Below are 6,078 nucleotides of genomic sequence, written 5' to 3'. Positions count from 1 at the left end.
TGCCCGACGACGAAGCCGCCGCAGCCGACCGGCAGGTGTGGAACGCACATTACATTAACGCCACTCCAAGGCGGGGGGGGGGGGGGGGGGGGGCTGCGCGACCACCCGACGTGCCTCGTCCGTAATAATAATATACGTACGGGTATGAATACGAGTAAGTATTATGGGTACCCTACCCCGCCTCTACCACCGCGATAATGATTATTATTAACACCGCGTCCGACTGCAGTTATTCTAAGGTACGCTGTGGTCTGATTCGTCACGACTATTATAATTGATATTACCGTCGATCCCTGCGTTAGCTTTCATTCGACTGCCATCGTCAACTTTTTTTCATAATATTTCCGTGCTGATGGATATTCCTCGCGACGGGTTCCGCCATCCACTACCGCCCTTCATCAAAATTGGATACGCATAACAATACGTTTATGTTTGTAGGAATGCCCATTTTTTATGCCCGGTGTCATGCAATCGTGAAATCCTCCCGTTGAAAAATCTTATGGAAACTGTAATAATATTATAGTATATTTTATAAAAGTGTATCATCTATAATATAGTGTATCTTCTATCTATTCTAAATGCTCGTACCTTTTATTTCCCTTTTGTATATTACGTACAATACTAAGAATACGTATGACACTATTTATTTCAAAAACCATTTACATTTTTGAAAATATTTTACAATTTTTCATCGTGATAATTGTTTTAATGTTTTAATTTTTTTTTTAAACGAATAAGTTGGCTTTTTTTTCCCTACATTCATATTATAGTAATATAGTTATTACGTACTAGTATATTACTTCCTTACGGCTTACCGTTAGGTTGATAGAACTAGGTACTTCCTTTGGAATAACTCGTATTAAGTAGTTGTAATAAATAAATATTAATAATAATATTTTATAATCTATTAAATTAAAAAAAAATATCATAAACCAAATCTGCCTATCATATTTTATGAGTGTCAAACGTTCACTTTCGGCCTGCGATTAAATACTAAATAGTAGGTAAATACCATTCAGACATCTATAAATAGTGACAAGTGACAACATTTTATATATTTTTAGATTTTTTGGTTACAGTATGAACTGAGAATTTATGAGAATTTTTGTTTTACATTTTCAATCAAAATCAATTTTTTCAAAAACTGGTTTTGCGTCAAAAACTCAGTTTTTCTTTAATTTTTTGTTTGTTCTTCCTGATGCTTTGGAAAATTATTAGAAATTATTTACTTTTGAATTTAAGTTTGAAAATAAGGATACGGCAGATTACTTACGTACTTATATAATAATAATCTTTTATAGTAATAGATTTCAACTTTCGAGTCATCTTAATTTTAATTATTTTCTGGATAATTGCAATCACATGGTTAGTGGTAACACGGAGTGTCATGCCCGTGCGTGCGTTTTTTTATCTGCTTACACATATTACATACTACTATAGTACTATACTATTATAGTATATATCTGTGTCTGTATATCAAAATAGCAAAATTCAATACCACAATACCAATGATATGAACAGGGGCGGTGCTACACTGTGGCCTGGGTGGGCAAGTTCCCCCCAACATTTGATATCTCCTCTCCTTTCCCCCTCACCCCCCTATAATGTAATGTTGAACATTTTCATCTAATCTGAAAATGCATTTTATTAATTTGTTCTGTTATCGCTGATTAGATTATTTTTAGGTTTAATTTGTTGATTGTTATTGGGTTTCGGGGCAATGTTTCTATTTTTATAATCCATGATATTAATAATATGATTCCTGTTTCGTTTAGGACGGCTACGGCCGTCGCCTGACGTGTGTCATAATAATCATATTTTTAACTAATAACTAATGGTATGTTGATAATTGATATTTAGATATTATCATAAATCATAAAATTAAAATAAAATGAATAATGCTAACATAATAAATTGCATTTATTGATTTTTATTTTAATAGGTAATACCAATATGTTGCTATTTAGATACTTAAAAAGCCCTCTCTTTATTTGTTTAATTGCAATGAACATAAAATATGGATGTACAAATAATACATTCTTAGGTATGTCATAAGTCATAAACCCTTATTACAAGTTTATATAAAACATATTATAAGTACTTTAGGTTATACCTTAACCTTATACCTACTTTGGATTCCATTATTATGTTAAAAATATGTAAGTAAATAAAGACATTTTATTAATTAATTATTTAATTATTTTTTTTTTGATTATTTGGAATTATAGCATATTATACCCAAAATATTTTTAGCAATACTTTCTGAGTATATGATATAAGCAAATTAGTGGGTGGTCAAGTAGCGATACATAAATGCGCCACCAGAAAAAAATTTGCCCCTGTATCACCCTTTCAATAAAAAATATCTGGCGCCACCACTGGATATGAATATTGTAACTGATGATAACATTTTATAACTTTTTTTTAGTTATTATTTTTCTGCACAAATCTATAACCACACGGCCAAAAGTTGAATATATTCAACTATGCGGTATCGTTTGGTTACTGTGGTATCGTGTGATAAAATTACAAAATACCATATGGTATACCTTAATGGAAACACGCGGTTCAGCCAATCAGAGAAAATGGTTCACGCGACACGAAACGACATGCTGAGGTTAGGCATTCAAGTGTGAACCTCTCTTAAGGCTCTAGTCTGTCTTTTGGCTTATATTGTATTTTGATTGACCGTGGTAATCATGGTATCATTCACAAACCTGAAACCCTGATCTATCAGGAAATTTCCAGTTGGTCGAGCTCAAACTTATTGACATGATACGACAGACGAAATAGTAGTGAACCCAGCGGCGTATTTACGGGGGGGGGATTTGGGGGATTAATCCCCCCCTTGGTATTTTTTTTTGCTATTTTTAAAGGATTAAAGTATACATATAAAGACACTGAATCGTCAATCATTTTAGTATTTACTATGTATTTTTCATTTTTTATTTTATTACATACAGTAAGAAAAAAATCAATTATAAGGTTATTAATAGACTGTTATTATTACGATTTACGACACTGAAACTCCGCAATGTCATAAATGAGGCGTTTTCTGTATATTATGCGGGTTGCACTCGACGTACCAGCTAGACACAGCTGTAGTACACTAGTACTGTACAGTTGTAAATTTGTAAAATAAAAACAAGATATATTAAGACTAAAATAGTATATTACATGTAATCACTAATCACTCTATTGTGCTTATTACTACTCAATTTGTACTATAGTGCCATTACTTTAGTCATTACTTATTAATCATTACTAACTCTCGTGAAAAAAATCATAAGGAAATTATATTGTTTCTAGGATATAATTATATGAAAAAAAATAATATGCGGTAAAGTTTAGATTAAAAATCGGAGAATATACAATTAACATAATAACTGTGTCTTAGGTATTATTTATTAACACGCAAATTGGGTCCTATATTTTTGTATTTATTTTACTTTTAATAGGATGTTACGTGGTTCAACTACATAAAACGTAATCTATCTTTGATAGTACATAACTAGAGATAGAATTTTGATGACCAAGTAAAATGACTACAATGTGTACATGTGTACAAAAATTACAAAAAAATACCTACGTATAATAATAGGAATAATGTCGTCAAAATATGAAAAAATTACGTTCAAAATAAAAAAGGTGGGTAAGTGGATGTCGCTCTGCTGTACAGTAGGTCACAAAAGTAAGTAGTGGGTCACTGTAGTTGGTCAAATTTGAATTCAATGATATAATATCATTGTATAAGAAAAACGATTCTAAGCGAAAACGATAAGTCAGCCTATGATATTAGTAAATATTACCAAGTATATTTGATGATATTACTGTGAATAAAGTAATTTATATATATACTATTTATGTGGACCCAGGTTTTAAACTTTCAATCCTTAGCTATAAAAGTTGAACATTTTATAAATTTTTAACTACAAAATAATTATTAAATTTTGTCAACATTTGAACTTTAATGCTTATAAAAAAATTGTGCCTATGTATTTTTAATATTTTTCAACTGCTATTTCAACAATATATCAGGAGACTTGCATTATTGATATTTATAGAAAAAAAAACTAAAAAAGGTGGATAAGTGGATGTCGCTCTGCTATACAGTAGGTTACAAGTGGGTTACTGTAATGGATGGTGTTAAATTTTAATTCAATGATATAATATCATTGTATAAGAAAAACGATTCTGAGCGAAAACGGTCAGTCAGCCTATGATATTACCAAGTATATTTGATGATATTATTGTGAATAAAGTAATTTATATATAACCTATTTACGTGGAGCCTTGTTTTAAATTTTCAATCCTTAGCTATAAAAGTTAAACATTTTATACATTTTTAACTACAAAATAATTAATAAATTATAAATTTGATAAATAGTGTCAAAATTTGAACTATAAATGCTTATAAAAAAAAAATTGTGCCTATGTAATTTTAATATTTTTCAACTGCTATTAGAACGATATATGATATATCAGGAGCCTTATATTAAATTGTCACGCTGTTTTACCCAACAAATAAAATTTTATTAATATTTATAGAAAAAAAAACTAAAAAAAATGAAAACTGACAATGTCCGTAAACAGCTCAAAAAGAGTCAAATTATTTTCAAAATTTTATCGTGTATAGAAAATGCTAATAAAAACATTCAGTGAAATTTTCAAGTATCTACAGTCATTCGTTTTTTAATTACAATAAAATAAGAAAATTGTTACATGAGAAATCGAGTGAACATCAAATGTTGTAAAAATATAAATTTCAGACGCTCATAAAAATTTAATTTAAGTTTCTTGTAGTCATTTTTTTTGATAAAGGTAGACAAACTTATAAGTAATCTTATATTACATTTTCAAATCTTAGATTTAAAAAGAAAAATTTTTATGAATTCTCAACTCAAAAACGCAGTGTCATCATGTAAGAAATTTACCGGTTGGTCCGTAGAGACCCGCGAAAATTGGCTTCGTGAAAACAGGTGTTGTTTTCGTTGCTTGCGCGTTGATCATTGGTCCCCAGACTGCAGGTCACCATTACATTGTGACAAATGCCCTCGCAGACACCATCCTTTGTTACATCAAGTCTCAAGTCACCATGGTCAATAAATAGTGCGAGGAATCAAGGTCCAACATCCGACAATCAGTTGTACAGCGAAGAATCTCCAGCTCCATCGTCTTGTGTTGGTAGTGGTTCTCAGCAGTCATCGTCGGTCATTTTAGGGACGATTTAGTCCAAATTCGTGATTGCGGCGGTGTGTTGCATACCGTACGTGTCTTTGTCGATTCCGCTTCGCAGATAAGCGTGATCACCGCTAATTGCTCCTCCCAGTTAGGATTACGGGTAACACGTTGGACCGTCCCTATATCTGGTCTATCAGCATAAAGTTAACCCGGGAGAGCTCACTAGTTTTAAAAATTGAGAGTTTATAATACAATCGAGAGACTTTACTACCGCCAAAACTAGAAACCTAATCTGATCTGGAAAATAAATTGTATGAAAATATTATCCACGGAGGAATACGATGTAGTATACGACTATTTCTTGACAAGTGGTTGTAGCCAAACGATTTGAAGTCATACCTACGACTTTTATCGAGCGATTTGGTGTCGGCACCGATGCGGTCGGGACATTTGCGGTCGGCACCTTTTGCGTGCCATTTGCGGTCAATTTATTTCTATCTACCTGACTATAAGATTTGGGTGCTAAATATAATATTTTATATACTATATACTTAATTTATGCTAATAGGTATAATATAATACTTTATTACTATAATTCATTACATATTTAAACTCGATAAATGATAATGACATCGAATATCCACAATCAACCAAACGGCTGTATCACAAATTGGTTTATCCAGTATAAATAAATATCACGGCTAACACATTTTCATACTATGGCAGTATGGCGTATAACGTGTAAGTAGGTGAATTGTGATTGACAAAAATATTATTATTATGTGCATTTTAGATTCTGAGCGGAGCGATGAATGTATTGATTTTACAATTTTACAATGTGTGTGTTTTTTTTAATTTTTTAATTTATAATTTTTTTTTTTTTAATTTAATTTTTAT

This window comes from Metopolophium dirhodum, chromosome 4, assembly GCF_019925205.1.
Source record: "Metopolophium dirhodum isolate CAU chromosome 4, ASM1992520v1, whole genome shotgun sequence".
Lineage (NCBI taxonomy): Eukaryota > Metazoa > Arthropoda > Insecta > Hemiptera > Aphididae > Metopolophium > Metopolophium dirhodum.
The sequence above is the reverse complement of the archived record's forward strand: the minus strand, read 5'-3'. Positions refer to the sequence as shown.